This window comes from Heterocephalus glaber, unplaced genomic scaffold (genome assembly GCF_053883595.1).
Source record: "Heterocephalus glaber isolate CG9 unplaced genomic scaffold, H.glaber_assembly_v1.0 deba00001428, whole genome shotgun sequence".
NCBI classification, from domain to species: Eukaryota; Metazoa; Chordata; class Mammalia; order Rodentia; family Bathyergidae; genus Heterocephalus; species Heterocephalus glaber.
In genome coordinates, this window is record NW_028258293.1 from 9,782,583 (window position 1) to 9,799,273 (window position 16,691).

Genomic DNA, 16,691 nt, shown 5'->3' on the forward strand with positions numbered 1-16,691 from the left:
TATAATATATGTATATAATAGAGACAGAAGTAGTTATGAAAAATATTATGGGAAGATATTATGTAGTATATCCAAAAATTAGACACTTAAGTTCTCAACACAGTTATGTTATTAACAGGGTTTAGGCATGCCTTTTGCTCAGAGTGGTTTAACCTATAAAAAGGAGGGGTGACCCCCTAGGGTCCTTCTCCCTCTGACATGCCTTGGTTGTCTGTACATAAGATGTTTCCTACCACCACTACATTAAGTTACCCAGAGACGTCCATTTACTTTACCGACCCTGCCTTATATACCAATGATCAAGTTTGAAATCAGACAGACATGGGTTGAGACCTTAGCTGAGCCATTATTAACTGTGTGGTTATTACAGGTGGTGAATAAGCCATTTCTGTTTCATCCACAAAAAAACTATATGTCTGGAGGATTTGATAAAAATCAAATGGAATTGTGTGTGTGAACATCTGGCATAAAACTTCGCACTTCCATGCATGTTCATTAAATTCTGTGCATGTCTAGGTGCATTCGGTAAACACAGCCCTTTTGTCTCTTGCAAATCAATTATGTTCTCACTCTTGCACTTCTTATATACAGAAGCTTTAACCTTGAACTTGCCCCAGAACTTTATCAACATGTGTCCAACTTAGCTACCCACAGACAGATCTCTTCAAAGCCAAAACTCTGCTTGGTTCACTGGGTAATTCTTTTTTTTTTTTTTTTGTACTGGGGAATCGAACTTGGGTCCTTCTGCTTGCGATGCAGGCAGCGGAACCACTGAGCTAAATTCCTGGCCCTCACTGGGTAATTCTGACTTCAACATCCTCCTCATTCTTATCCATTCTACCATCTTGAACCTCTCTCGTACCATTGCCAAACGTTTTCCTATATTATGATTGATTGTTGATTCCCTTGGCTCCTTGATTTACCCATCAGAACGAATATGCCTGGTAGTAGCTTCAACTCCCTTTCTCCCTAATTATTCACATCCAAGTATCTCTACCTAGTGGAACTGGTGCTGTTTTGTCCCAGCCAAGTGTTACCACTTGCTCTCTATAGGGGTAGTAAGTTATTGGGATGGAAATGTCTCTAATTCTGTGTGATAAACAATTGGCTAAGGATGGTTAGTATGGTAAATACTGTATACTTTATGGATTTATGTACTTGGGATTGGCTCTAAGACTCAACTATATACTTCCATAAAGGTGATGTAAATATACTCTGATAATTTTCAGAAAAATTTCTCCGGTATTTGAGGAACAAAGGAGCACATCCCTTCATTTTAGCTCAGTTCTTTTTTTTCCTGGTACTGGGGGTCGAACTCGTATCTTTGCAAGGCAGGCGGCAGAACCACTAAGCTAAATCCCTGGCCCTTAGCTCAAAAATTTTGTGAATAATCTCTAAGTATTTAATTTGATAGACTTGACCCTACATATCAAATACTATTGGACAGGTAATTTAGAAAAAGTAGGCATGCTTTTTTTAGGCAATATAGTATTTTAGAGTAATTTTAAAAGATATAGACAATAGGCTTCTTGTTACTTTCATGTTTAATAATATCCCAGAATATCTCATATACCTCTATTTATTAGATGTGATAATGTCCCATTATAAATGTCTGATGACACATATTTGAGCTAAACCTCAGATTCCTGGTAGCAGGATTAATAACCAAAACATCAAAATGGAAAGAATTCCCCATGAACACTGTGAGGTTTAAGGACTGAGCGAGAGGCAAAAGTCAGCCCCTGCTAATTGCTAGAAACAGGCGAAGATGTGCTGAGCTACTGATGCCGTCAGCCAAGTCAGGTCACCTTCAGCAGTGAGAAGCCTCATCTATTTCTTTCCATGTGTCTAGAAAGTATTATCATTTTTGTGTGTATCATGATGTCAAAAGTGTTCAGAGTCACTAATTTTACTCTTTAGACCCCAATACACATAATCTGCAATGTCAGGGATAGAGTGCTTTGCTCAAGGTAATACAATTTATGGAATGATCTGAATTACAGTCACTAGTTGAATCATACCCAAAGGGTAACTCAAACTCTTTTGAGTTTGTTTGTGTTCTAATTCCTATCAGCCAGAGACAAAATGTGACAACTTTCTCCCTATCTAGGTAATTAGGCTATAGGACTTCAAAACCAGCTGACAACTGATAAGGAATCAAAACATCATCTTTCTAAAGAAGAAGAAAATGATATTTTAATTCCAACAGCTAGGAGCAAGGAAGATCCCTGCAGGTTTTGAGGATAGTATGAATGGTGGAAAAGGGTGGCTGTTTTATAGCCCTGAACTGAAAGGGTACAGAATATATTGAACAGTAGAAAAATATCTACAAAACTCCCACATCTTCATGCACATAATAAGCATCTTTTTAATAAATAAGAAAAATCATTTAGGAACATGTTTGTTGAGAATGGCAATAAGTCGGGCTGAGAACTAAGTAATAGTCAAATCTGCTAATTCTTCTTCCAAGACATTGTCTTCCCTTTGGTTTAATAATAAGAACCTTGTCCATGTGATGTAGGTAATCATTATGACAAAAATATTTCATTCACAGAAAAACACAAAGATTGACTCATTCAAATGTTAAGAATATTTTACTGCTTTTCTTCTCAAAGGTGAGTTACTATCCTAACAGCACCATATTAGAAAAAAAACAGAAGCTGTTTAGACATGATTTAGCAAACCTAGTGGTGATACTGACTTCAGGCAGAGCTAGATACAGCAGCTACAGTGTTATCAGTATGTAGTTCAACTTCCCCTCTACACACCTCTCTCAGCATTGGCGTCTTTCTCAGGCAACCTCTTCCCTGTGAGCACAAAGTGGGCACAAGTTCTAGTCATATTCTTCCAGATTCCTTTCCACAGTAGAAAAATGAGACTCCTTGTCCATTAATACCCCAGAAAAAATAGGTTGCTTAGATAATAGGTCAAACCTTCAAGCAGTCTTTGTGGCCAGAAAAATGCACAGCTCCAACTGCTTCCAAGTTATAGGTTCTAGTGCTAGGGCCTTATGGACTAAGAGGAGGATGGTAGGTTCCCAGAAGAAAATTAAAAACAAATAGCTATCAATAGGATAAAAAAATTTCTGGGTGGAAAAATGACTTCTACAACTTCAACTGAGAGGAAACAAACAATCTCAAATTCTTCACCTCTTCAGAGAATACTTCCTACATCATTCCTGCCTCCAAATTCTGTTTTTCTTTCACTCTCTCAAGAGACGGGTACTTGTTACACATGAGTTGTGTTCCACCAGAGTCTTCCCATTCTCCAAGTTTGCTCATGTTGGCATTTGCTCACATGGCTACTTCAATGTTACATAAAACCTTTTCTTCTCATTTAACCTCCTCCCTGGCATAGGGTCCATAGTTGATGGTCTCATTCCTCCTTTTGAAGCATTATGTTGCTCATGTATAAAATGGGAATGTGTATCCTGCCTTCTTCACTGAGAACAGGTATGGGTTACATGGAAATTTGATGTAAAGTTTTCAGCACACCGTCTGACTCACAGATGCTCAGTAAGTGTTCTATGTTCTTTTCAGTATGGGAGTGCATACAGGTAAATGACCATCTAATCTTTCTTAGGTTTATACTGCTTCGACACTCTTTGAGAGAAAAGATAAACACATTTTACATTAAATGGAAAAACTTGAATCTGACAGAACAAACTATTGAAGTTACTTTTCTGGTGCCCAAAGACACACCCAAATAGATCAGTGGTGAGACCAAGGGTAGGCTATTTGTGAGCAAGTTCCTTATTTATTGATACTCCATGTTCTCAGGGAAGCCGAAAGCCTTTTTTTTTTACACAACATAGATTCCTAATGACAAACTTAAAGGGAAATGAAATTAGTATTCACTGACTTCTTCTTGTGTGCTAAATAGCAATATTACACTTCAAATCTAAAAGGTTCCTTCAAAGTCTCACATGTGCAGACATGGGGCTTTAGGCAGATGATTGGATCATGAGGACGCCTACCCATTAGAGGATTAACCCACGGATGAGTTCATAGCTCAGTGTTCAGTTAGGGCGTGGGGACTGGTTGGAAGAGAGTGCTCACTGGGGGTGTGACCTGAAAGGGTCCCTGGCTCCTTCTCTGTCTCTCTGTCTCTCTGTCTCTCTGTCTCTCTGTCTCTCTCTCTCTCTCTCTCTGTGCATCTTGACTGCTATGAGTTCAGCAACTTTTCCCCACCATGCCCTTCCACCATGCCACTTCTGCCTCTGAGTTGACTTATCACAAACTGAACCCTCTGAAATCATGAGCCAAAATACACCTCTTCTCTGAGTTGTGTGTTTTGTCATAGTGACCGGAAAATAACTAATACAAGTATAGGTTATTTAACTCAATTTTTCTAAATACCTTAATGGTTGTTTTCCTCAAGAAAGAATTATTAAACACCCAATGCTTTAAGTTTTAAAGATACAAAGATGACAAGAGCATGTTGCCTACATTCCCTGGCTAGAGGGAGAAAAGACAGATGAAGCAAATCAACAATTTCAGTGCAGGGTGATAACTGCCAAAAAAGAGAATGATGTGGAAGAAACTGAGTGGGTGTGAAAGTAGATTGCCTGAAAGAGGTAAAACCTGTACTACATTTGGAAGGACATGCGAAAGCTAAATGAAAATAAGGTATACTTCATTCAAAGCAAGGACGATTACAGATACCTAAGCATTTGCTCTGTATAAATACTGTGCCAAGCAATTTAACCCTCATCTCATTTCTGTCATGTATAGAAAAAGAGGTTCATACTGGCTGCAGTACCTTCCAAAGTCACAAAACTGCTAAGAGTGAGAGCCCAGCTTTGAAACCAGGCAAACAAACATACACTTCATCACTGAGTTATCCCACAAGAAGGAAGGCTCAGAAAACTAAAAGCAGTTCACTTTCACTAAAGTTGACATTTTGTATGGGATAAATACAATGAGGCATGAGAGACAGATGAGAACCAGATCAGGAAAATCCCAAGTGTATCATGCTAAGAAGTGAAAATTCTGTCCTAAAAACTAATCCATGGGATGGATGCAGAGAAAGATTTTAGGCACCGAACCAAGGTAGACAGACAGATACTAAATGAAATAAATTATATGCCAGGCAGAGCCCTAAGCACTTATATTTAATCCATGGAGCTAGATACAATTATTACCCCCAGTCATAAGAGCAAGACACAGAGAAATACAGTTACTAGCTCAAGATGGTAGTGCCAGCTAGGTAAAAGCCATGTTTCTGCTCTGGTTGGAATAGGATTTGATTCCTCTAAAGCACATGTTGAAATTTCATCCCAATGAAGCACTATTGAGAGGGGCAGGAACTTTAAAGAGGCTGTTAGGCTATCAAGAAGGGATTTACATCTCTCTCTCACAATAATGAGCTCTTGCTCTCACGGGACTGGATTAGTTACTGCAGGAGTAGATTCCCATAAAGTTAGGCTGGCCCTTGCATCTCACCCTTCAACTTTCTGCTGTGAGTTGAAGTAGCTCAAGATCTCATCAAAAGCCAAGCTCACTCTTGTGTTATATTTTTGGATTTCCCACCCACTAGATCCATACACTTAGACTTCCTTCCTTTATAAATTATCCAGTTTCACGCGTATTTTTATTGCAACAGAAAAAGGACCACTCCTGTAAGCAATAGCTGCAGAAGCCATGACCTTCACCACTGTGTCATCCACCTGCACACAGGCTCTTGTGTGTTGGGTGGACTGAAGAGCAGTGGCTGGGAAACATACAGGCAACAATGTGCACTATGTTCTATCTTCCATAGTCTTTAGGCAAGAAAGCAAACTCAGACAAGTTAGACTTCACCCTAGATCATATAACATGTGCCAGAGTTGGGATTTGATTCCAAGAATGTCAAATCCAAAAGCTTTTATGCTTATGTTTATGTTTGAGGCTGCCTCTTATTAATTCAATTTCTATAAACTATTGCAGGTTCCCAATTATCTGAGTCTATAACAAAGACATTTTATTCTTTGTAAATTCACTATTCAAAGATGATCCCAGGGAGTGATGTGCTTAAATGTGTCAGAAAATTATCCACAAATTGCCATCTTTCCCTATCATTGAGAATACACAGGCTCTCCTCTGACTAATGGCTGAAGCGGGGACTGCACAGCGTGTCCCTATTTAAAGTTAATAAGCATCATCCCAGTGAGCAGGTCATTACGAAAAGCACTATGTCTGCTCTCTTATGAATTGTTTTCAATATAGAATTGATCTTGAAATGTAACAAAAGTAAATGCTATAGACTTGCTGTTTTCTTTTTTCTTCTACTCCCTTTATCTTTGTGTCATCTGAACTTTGAGGAATGCTATTCATTTCTTTTCAATATCTGACTTTATGGTGAAATTTCATCCTGAGACAGGAAATGTTATATGTAGCAGGAATGAGATATTTTCATCCAAAAGTATATGGATTCCAACCATCTTTCTGCTTAATAAATGCTACAATGTTGCATTTAACTGGAAGCCAGACTGGGATACTCAGCTTAACAAAGAAAATCATAGAAAGTGCCGAGGGTATGCCCTGCCACCTCTCCAGTGATCTCCTTTGTATCCTTAGGAGTCCCGGTTAACCAAGGTCCCATGAGCTGCCTTGGTGCCCACTAGCTAAGGCTGGCTGTTGAGCACCTGTAGTAAGGAATGTTTGGGCTGAGATGTGTCAAACCTGTTTTGTCTCATCCTCCTTAAAGCAGCTTCTACAAAATTTTAATCCCCATATCTGCTCCACATTGTATTTTAATTGGACAACACTATTCTAGAGCTTTTGCTTCATCCACCAATTTCAGAGTACACAACAGTGTCTATGTGTTTGGCTTTGTTTTGCTAAATACAAAGCAAACCATCTTCTAATACTTCATTATACCTTGCTTATCTTGTACAAATATAGTCTTCAAAGAAATAAGTAAAGATCTCAAGGTTTAGTTTTCCTAAGTGTAAAACAAGGAACTGACTCTCTAGACTCCCAAATTCATTTCCTAACCACGCGCCATCTAGAAGGCTGAATCCAAATCATGTCCAGATTCCATCCAGTTACATCTATAGCAACTGCCTACCTTTTCGGGGGTTGTGACGAATTTCTCTCTCACCTGTACAGCCACTTATTTAAACAAATTATTCATGTTATGGAAATTTTAATATTCTAAATAAGAGAAAATGTGTCTTAAATGAGTTCATTATTCTTAAACCTAAATGTGTAGAGTAGATTTTAATACCTCTCTGAATTTTTTGTCTCACTCCTGACCAGACTCCAGAATATGCCACATTAAAGCAAGGTGTCATCCCAAAATGAGAAGGGTGACATAAGATTATAATGCAGGCAACTGACACATGATTCTTCCATCCCAAGTTTAAAATGGCAAATTCACCAATTGGAAAAGATCATTAACTACACTAAAGATCACTAAAGAACCTGTATCATTAACAAGTGGAGATCAGTTATATAAGTCATAGTACTAGGGGCAGTCCAGGGCTCATGTGGAGTGTTACTCTATGTCACTAGCAGCTCTACTCAAGAGAAACTTAATGATTCTGAATTCCCTGCACTCCTTTCAAGTGACCCATGAAGCAGTTCCTCAATTTTTCTTAAAACTGCCAGGATCAGAAGTTTAGATAAAAAGTAAACTGCCCTTAATTTGATTGAAGCTAGATAGAAGTAGTGATGACAGGAATGGAAAAAAAATGAGTTCACTCAGCTAGAGAAAGCTTTCTACCCTGGGTAACCAGTCTTTCTTACTTGTAGACCTACAAATGATCTTCACAGTGTATGAGCCATAATACCTTTGAGAATTACATTCAAAGGCCTACTTTCTGCAAGTAACAATCCAGCGACTTTTATACACAGAGAACTACATTTACAGATGCAGGTAAGAGAGTTGACTAGTGCTCACTGATAGCTGTGTCCTCTTCTTCCGAGGGACACTGAGATTCTTCTCTACTGCTTAGCGTGAACATGGAATAAGTTCTGGCCAGCTCAAGGTGAGCCAAAAAGATAGGTACCACTTTACCCATAAAAATTAGGTACCCATAAAAATTAGCCAGGTGTGACCTTGTTCTCTCGCCATCTGTTGATGGAGTGATAGAATCTGAAAACTAAGAAGGGATCAGTGCCATGAGACAAATGGTGATGGAATTTATGATCTACTGGAGAACACAAGCCCTGCTCACCACCGACAACAATGACAACGGGAACAAATAGCAAATGACTGTGTTGGAACTACTGAAATTCTGGAACTTAACTACAAGAAAAGCTACCATCATTTTGCTATTTCGTACAAGTAGTTTCTTTTGTACCCGCCACTAACCCTAACAGTTTTCTCATTTAGCTAATGGTGAAAAGAAATCCAAAATGCCATCCTGTCTATTAATGAATGAAAACATGAACAACAAGGAGCCATTTGACTCCCTCATCACCACAAGATAAGGTGTAACTCCTGTGCCCTAGGCAAGTAAACACCTCCCTGTAAAGGACCTCACTAGGCAGAGGCAACACAACCAGACATAAAAGTCCATGTGGTTGAGTTGAAAGATGGCCACATCTAAGGATTAAGCTTTAAACCACTGTCAACGGAGCTGACAGAACTCTGCTGTGAACATATCTAACTTTATTCCAGAAAGTAAAAAGACAGAATATGAAGGGCTAAAATGAAGAAACACTTAACTGTGTTTGGTGTAGGAGGAGGCAGAAACTTGAAGGCAGGAAAGTGCAAACCGCAGAACATTCTGCTGGTCAGTGCCACTTACACAGTTCCCCTACCTCTTCCTAAGGGAAGACTGCTGTGAGTTCCACTCTCCAATTATACTGGCACTCACGTATTAGTTGTATTTTTCCATTTTTCCTTTGTTGCCTTAATAAACACCTGAATCAAGACCAGCATCTAAGCTGATTTCAAGGCTATCTGGGCCAGGCAGAACCAGAACAGCTCTTAGCCTAGATTCCTGGCCACATCACTCTCATTGAAAAATAGCAAAAGTATGGTACCCAACCCAGTACTGTGGTTTGTTCTGATTCTATTCAAAGTGAACACACTCTACATGTAACGTGAGCTGATAGGAACATATCAAATATAGCTGGCTGCTGTCCTCTAATAGCATCACTTGTTAAATATTTTGAATATTTTGCAAATAACTGCTACCCAAAGAGAGCATTCTCTAACAGACAGCCTACAGACTGACTTGGATATCTTTCAATAATGTTGCCTACAGAAAGTCTCCCAGTCTATTGAGAAGCATTACTTAGGAAAGGAGGACAGTCTTATCCTGATTGCTCAACAGAAAGTCAATGTTCAGTATCCTGTTTTAAAATAAAATTGACTGGTATGTGTTTCTATGGCTCTTCAAATCTCATGAGTCATTTCAGATATGACAACTACAGATGACAAACATCTCTGAAACTCAACAAAGTGCAAACACAAAGTGCACTCAAAAGAATCAGCACTCATCTAAGTGTCAGATTTCCACTCCCTCTGAGATTCAAGCTGGTTTAACATGTTTCCCCTAACCCTCTGGGGATGTCGTTATTGTCTACTGGGCTGCAAACTTCAAAAGGTAAGCACTGACTTGTAAGTGATAGAAACTGCTTTAAGTGCATCCAAGAGACATTTGCTTTTTTCCCCCCACTAGAAATGTGCTTGAGGAAATCGAATATTGAAGGCCAGTATAAGAATACATCAAGATCTACCTTGAGAAGCCAAAGGACCTAACCAATCTATAGTATATCTTATGCCACATAAGTCCCCTTCCTTTGCCCCAATCATTTTAATGCAATGCTGTTTGTTTGTTTCTTTCTTTTTTTTTTTGGTACCAGGGATTGCACTCAGGTCCTTGCACTTGTGCAGCAGGCGGCAAAACCACTGAGCTAAATCCCTGGCCCTGCTGCTTGTTTCTTGAATGCAATACAGCTTCAGTGTTTTCCTGCAGTACTTTATCACTCTGATGAACATAAATATCTCTTGATAACCAAATATTAGACAATCCGTTTCATTTTATTGTTCCAAATATATTTTTCAAAGAACATATGCTTCAAAATATTACTTACCCTCCCTACAAATAAAAATGTTTAACTAAATCAGCAGTTATAGAACATCTCCTTTTGAAGATTATAATAAATATACAATTATTAAATATACAATTATTAAATACAATTATTAATAATAGTACATGTTGGTAAGCATTTGTATTACAAGCAGTTCAGGAGATAATCTTAAGTTATTTTAAGACTTCTTGACATCGCAGTTAATACTCGTTAATATTAATACCGATCAACTTTTACGAACAGTAATAATAGTGGATCTAATATGGGTGACCAGTTCCAGGAGTGGGGTTGCAGAGATAGAGAAAACTCTTACATTTGCTTTCTCCAGCTGTTAGTAAGGAATGGTAATGGAATGGATGATTTGGGCTTCTTTGTGTCTATCCTGTAACAGCTTTTGCCCTTATGAGAAAGAGCGTCTATTTGCTAAGTGATGAAGTGGCGCACACCACCTCTTCTCTCAGACCTCTTACACTCAGTCCTAGTGAGCCCCTCAGAGCTTCCTATCTCTGTGTCCTGGGAATAGCAAAATGTGACCGGGTCTTTGGATCTCTTATTCCAGCAGCTTCCATTACAACAGGGGCAAGGCCAGGCCTCCAGTAGGGTCTCATTGTTCCAGACAGCCCAAGACAAAGGCCACACTATGATTCCCACAGACCCACATCCACCTCTACCAATTCAAGCCTGTAAAAGAGAAGAAAATGGTGACACCTCAAGCCTCCAATAAGCAGTGGCAGAGTAAGATTTTATTCTTGTGGAACAAAGTGACCCTGAGTTGATCTACAGTTGAGAACTAAACTGACTGCAGAGAAACTGATTCCATGCTGTTTTAGGCCATGTGGAATACTGATCTCAGGAATGTTTGCCACTAGTCACAGCAGGACCACAGTACTTGTCAGATACAATGTCCTATTTGATGTACATGCCGTACTTGGGGTATGGCATGGGTAATTTTGGCCCAATCTTGAATTGTGAATGGCAGAGCTTCTCATTTTCATCTTCCTCAAAGATACATTCAGATGGTTTAGTCATATACTAGGTAATGATGGGACAGACTGTCATATATATGGCACAGGTATTCTAAAGGCACTCTTAGCTGGGTGTGGAGAAGCATGCTTGTGGTGAAGCACTCAGGGGACTGAGGCAGGAGGATGGTCAGAAGTTCAAGGCTAGTCTGAGCTACACAGCGAGTTCAAGGCCAGTCTGGACTATACAGTGAGCCTCTGTCTCAAAAAACCAAAACAAATGTTTTAAAAAAGCATTCTTCATATTAACACAATTAGGGAACAGGGATTTAGCTCACCAGCATGTGTACCTGCCTGGCAAGTGTGAGGTCCTGAGTTTGATCCCCAGTACCAAAAAACGAAAACATATTAACACAATCATCAATGCATTAAACAAGGACAGAGAGACAATAACTCCAAACATACTCAGCCACCTTATCTTTGACAAAGGAGCCAACCACCCTTACTGGAGGAAAGATAGCCTATTTAATAAATGGTGTTGGAAAAACTGGATTTCAACCTGCCAAAGATTAAAACTAGACCCATATCTATCACCCCGCACTAAATTAAGATCAAAGTGGATTAAAGATCTAAATATTAAAACAGAAACACTAAACTTGCTGGAAGATAAGTTAGGTAGAACTTTTGAAGACACTGGCATAGGAAAAGACTTTATGAACAAAACCTCAGTAGCACGGGAACTAGCATAAAGAATCAACAACTGAGATATCATCTTATTAAAAAGCTTCTGCACTGCAAGAGAAACCACCAACACAGCTAACTCACAATGTGAGAAAAAAAATTTTAGCAGCTGTACCTCAGACAAAGGACTACTATCTAGAATATATAAAGAACTGAAAAACATCAGACCCCCCCAAATTCAAAGACCCAATTCAAAAATGGGCATCTGAAATGAACAGACATTTCTCAGACAAAGAAGTAAAAGCAGCAAATAAACATATGAAAAAATGTTCAAGATCACTGGTCATTCGAGAGATGCAGATGAAAACAACACTGAGATTCCACCTCACCCCAGAAATAATGGCTGCTATCAAGAAATCAACCAAAAATAAATGCTGGCTGGGGTGTGGAGAGAAAGGAACACTTCTCCATTGTTGGTGGGAATGTAGACTGGCGCAACCACTGTGGAAATCAGTATGGAGATAGAACTGGGGCTAGAGATCCCATTTGACCCAGCTATTCCCCTGCTTGGTATCTTCCCAAAAGAATTAAAAGAATCATACCACAGCGATATATGTGCACCCATGGTTATAGCGGCACAGTTTGTAATAGCTAAAGCTTGAAAACTGCCCAAGTGCCCATCAACTGGCGACTGGATGAAGAAGATGTGGGTTTTTTAATAAAATGGAGTACTACTCAGCTATAAAGAACGAAAAACTAGAGACATTTATAGCTAAATGAATGCATATTGAGTCCATACTCTTAAGTGAAATAAATAGGACACACATGTAAATACCAAAGAGTTTCTCTGGTGTGAGAAACTGAAAGTGTAAATAAGGATTAAAATGATTAAAACAAATAATTGATAATTTTAAATAGGAAGAAAAGGTCCAAAGGGGTAGAGGAAGTGGTAGGGGAAAGGGAAAGGTAAAAAGAAGGGAAAGGAGAAATTATGAGAACAGGAAGAAATGGAAATAAAGTGTTTGTAAATAGGGAAGGGTGGGGGGGGTGAAGGGAGGACAGGGAATGGGGAAAAAATAAGAACCAAGATACATCATGTATAGGTACAAGCACCCAATGATAAATGTAAACATATTATATACCTAAAATGTACCAATAAAAGGATTTAAGCAAAAAAAAAAAAAAAAAAAAAAAAAGAGATGTAAGAAAAAATGTGCGCACCCATGGAATTCTATGAAACAAAGCAATAGAGAGAATCATGGATGAACTATGTTGTTATCTGGGCCATGGTAACACTTCGGAAACTGTTTTCTCGGGGACATCGTTGCCCAATCTGAACGTTCTGAAGAGCATTTGCTATGGGGGTGGTGGCTGCAGGAATATGGCCAAGTGCTGGATCATTGGGAAGAGGAAGAAAGAATGAAATATTTGATTACTCTATCACCAAAAAGCAGTCTATAACTTTTTCACCAAGTCAGACAATGTACACTGTCAATCTGTGACCCAGAAATCATGCAGTGAAACCTGGTTTACACTACACTTCCTTCACACTGGTAACAAAGGTATATTTCTCCCAAGGAGCTGGCGCACGTGTTTTTAATTTAATAATGTGTGTTTTATGACCTGTCCTGGTTTCCCTTGTTGCCTTCGTGACCGAGCATGTCAAATGTCTCCCAGCTCTAAAGCCTGCCACTTAGGATTACTGGGTAAGTCTATGGGAACAAAGAAGGGACAAACACAAAAAGCTTCTGAAATAGATGCTATGGAAAAAGGAAGCCACTCTTGGGCAGCTTGTTATTGCTGGAATCTGGTGAGAGGGCTTCAGCATTTCTAGTACAGGAATTAAACATAAAATAAAACTAATGAATTCTGTATGTCAACAGATAATAACTTTGAATGTAAAGACTAGGTTTGCTGATGATTTTCCCCAATTTTAAAATAAACAGTACATAAGCATTTACAGTTTTAACTTTCTGCTGGATGCTCAGAATGATAATCTACATTTAGCAGTAATTATTAAATCTTGCTGTCATCAAAGCGACAATTTGTGCTAGAAGAACCGGCCAGCTCACATTCTGGATCTACATTTACTGAACATCAGTGATTTACAAGGTCTGGCATCAGTGGAGAGGGTTGGCATGTTAAACAGTGAATTATAAAAAGAAGGATACATTGAAGGCTACAAGGAGAGCTGCGAAGAAAATCAATTTATTCTGACTGAGAAGATCAAGGAAAAATGAGATATGAGCCAGCTGTGAAGGAGAAGGAGGACTTCAACTGGAAGAAGAGGAAGATGGAAGACAGAACCCAGATAATGAAGGATCTCCAGGGCAGGGAGGAGGGCATGGCTTCCTCTGGCCTGGGCCATGGGAAGATGGTTAGTGAGCTCTCGGTTGAGACTGAGGGGGGGTGGGGAGAGGAGAGAGCCCAGGAGATGATGCTCTAGAAGCTCAGATGGGGTCCGGTGCCACTCAGCCATGCATGGCTTCCTGAAGAGTTTAGACCTTCTTCCACAACAGAGTACTTTAGGAAAAACACTGTATGATGTAGTTTCCATTTTTCTGCTCCCCATTCCTCAGGCCTATACATATTTAAGCATGGGTACACTTGACAAACTGTCTCTTATCACTATGTGGCAAAATTTATATCTCTATATTAAGAGGGACTTGGAATAACCGGATGAATTCCAGTGAGTTTTTGTCATCCACACTCATATCAGTCTTCTCTTTATGGTCATGATATACGGTCAATCACCTAATGGCACTAAAAATTCAAAGTCACATCTCTCACCTGGCCCAATTATCTCAAGATGACCTTGAAGGGAATTTTCAATGCTACCAAAGAGATATCCTCTTGATTATTTTCTATACATCCAAAATGTTAAGTGGTTCTAATTGCTACAAACATTCTCCACATTTACTGCAAGGATTCATCCACTGTCTATGTCTGATCCTGAATGTCCTCTCTCTGACTTTGTAGAGGCACTAGATGGGGCACATAGTTCCAGGTCCTCTTCAATCTGTTATAAAATTACTCTGTGGTTATAGGTACACACTTCAAAATATAACCATTATCTGTTTACCATTAGGAATGTTTATACAAATATATATTTTTACAAAATATGCTTTTACGAAATCTGACTCTACTTGGGTCAGATCAGCCTAAAATACCCCTCAGTCTTGCCCTTTGTAAGTCTCTCCAACATTTGATCTGCACAAGCAAAGGCAGAATTTAGTTTGGTGTCTTCCTCATTACATTAACCATGTCTCAAAACTATGCCCAGAGTACTTTGCAAGGCTTCCTATTGCCCTTGCTATTTGCTTCATGATCTCCCAATTTCATCTTCCCTGATTCACAGCCTGGTAGTTTTTCAGTTTCGTTATTTTCAGCGATACCTTGCTATAATAACTTAACCTTCTGTTCTCTCCTTCTCCCTCTCGCATTGCCTCCAAGCCTCTGGAAACATCTCAGTACATGGGAGTTGTCTATTCCACTTAGGATGTCTATGTTAATTCAGGATTTCACGTACATCTTTAGCAGAAGCTGTCAAACTAAACTTTCTATTTCCATCAACTCTTCTCTAGCGTTCTGTTTCTGAATTTCTGGGTTTTCTTTTACACAGTTTATCCAGCCTCCCATCAAACAGAAATCTCTAGGAAGCCATTTTTTGCACAGGCACTCAATGCAAACAAGCTCATGCCAATTACTTCAGAGATTCTGAAGCACCTTAGAAGAAAATTCTCTAAAGTCCCTGAAATTTCTACCGTGAACTGAATATTGTGGTGATTCACCTGTTAGTAACCCAGGCAGGATAAGGCTAGTTTGCCTCCCCACCTCTGGGAACAGCAGTTTCCTCAAGCTGGGGACAAGGCTTGAGTGACCTCACATTCTTGTGTCCCAGACAAGACGTTTGCTTCCTTGAAAATTTTCTACATATAAAAATTACATATTCTCTTAGGAAGGAATCTTCCTCAGAAAACTTCACAGCACTATAATAGGCTCAGCTCTGTAGTAAATGATGGTTACCAAGATACATTAAGCCATGATCTACAGGAAATAAGAGAAATAAATAGGCCATCTGGAGTGCTTCCTGGGAGCACAGAGAAGAAGTGCTTACCTGGCCTGGGGCATCAGGGTGGGCTTCTGAGACTTGAAGGACACAGAGAAAGGAGACTACCGTGTCATAAATTATGAAGTCATTAACAGTTTCACTGCATGGTCTGAAAGTAAACATGGTGCAAGGGAAGAGTAATGAATTTCCTTCTGTACACAAGAGAAGGACCTGAAGAAGCAGCACAGCACTTATTACCTCCTGAAGGGCCAGAGAACATCCAGAAAGCTCTGGAATGTCCTCCAGGATGACTGGGCCTATGGCAGACAGGATTGCTTCAAGATTCTCAGTGGGTGAGCCTATAAAATCTCCAGTGAACCTCGTGGCTCTGATTTCTCACTTAAATAACTGACCCATTTTTAAACAATGTATTTCATTTTGGAAAGAAATATCCTTTATTTGGAATCAAGGCAAGATTACAAGCACAAATATTTTGCCACTTGACCACTGCTCGGTTGAAGTGCTCAGTGGGATGAGCTGAGGTCAGGGCCAGAGGAGGAGAAGGTTCTTCTGTTCCGTCTCTGATGTGTGGAGGAGTGACTTTCCCCCAGCCTCATGGTTGGCCCTGTCATACTTCCCTGACTGCCGTGGCTAGGAGAAAAGGAGTGGACATGGCAGATGGAAGCAGTTGTAGCTCCTTCCTCGCGTAAGCACTGGGCATCACTGAGCCCATACCGCTGTGGCTGTTCCTCTTGTCACATGGTGAAAGGAGAAGCCCTGCATGGACCTGCCCACAGGTTGCTCTGGTCCTACTATGTTGGCTGCATGAGCCTGTCCAACTTGGGTTGGAGTTCAGTATTATGAATAATACCGTTGTCCTATGTATGAGCCACGTTCTTGGCATAATCCTTGTAAATTTTCACACTGATGTTTCACCTCCATGTTCATTTCCTTGCCTTCCTCTCAATC

General features: G+C 39.7%; 1 protein-coding gene across 7 annotated transcripts in view; it reads right to left on the bottom strand.

The window, feature by feature from the left end:
* The window catches only part of Nell1 (neural EGFL like 1), an 813,237-nt gene that overhangs the window by 267,834 nt on the left and 528,712 nt on the right, over positions 1-16,691 (bottom strand). The gene's annotated exons all lie outside the window — the stretch shown is intronic.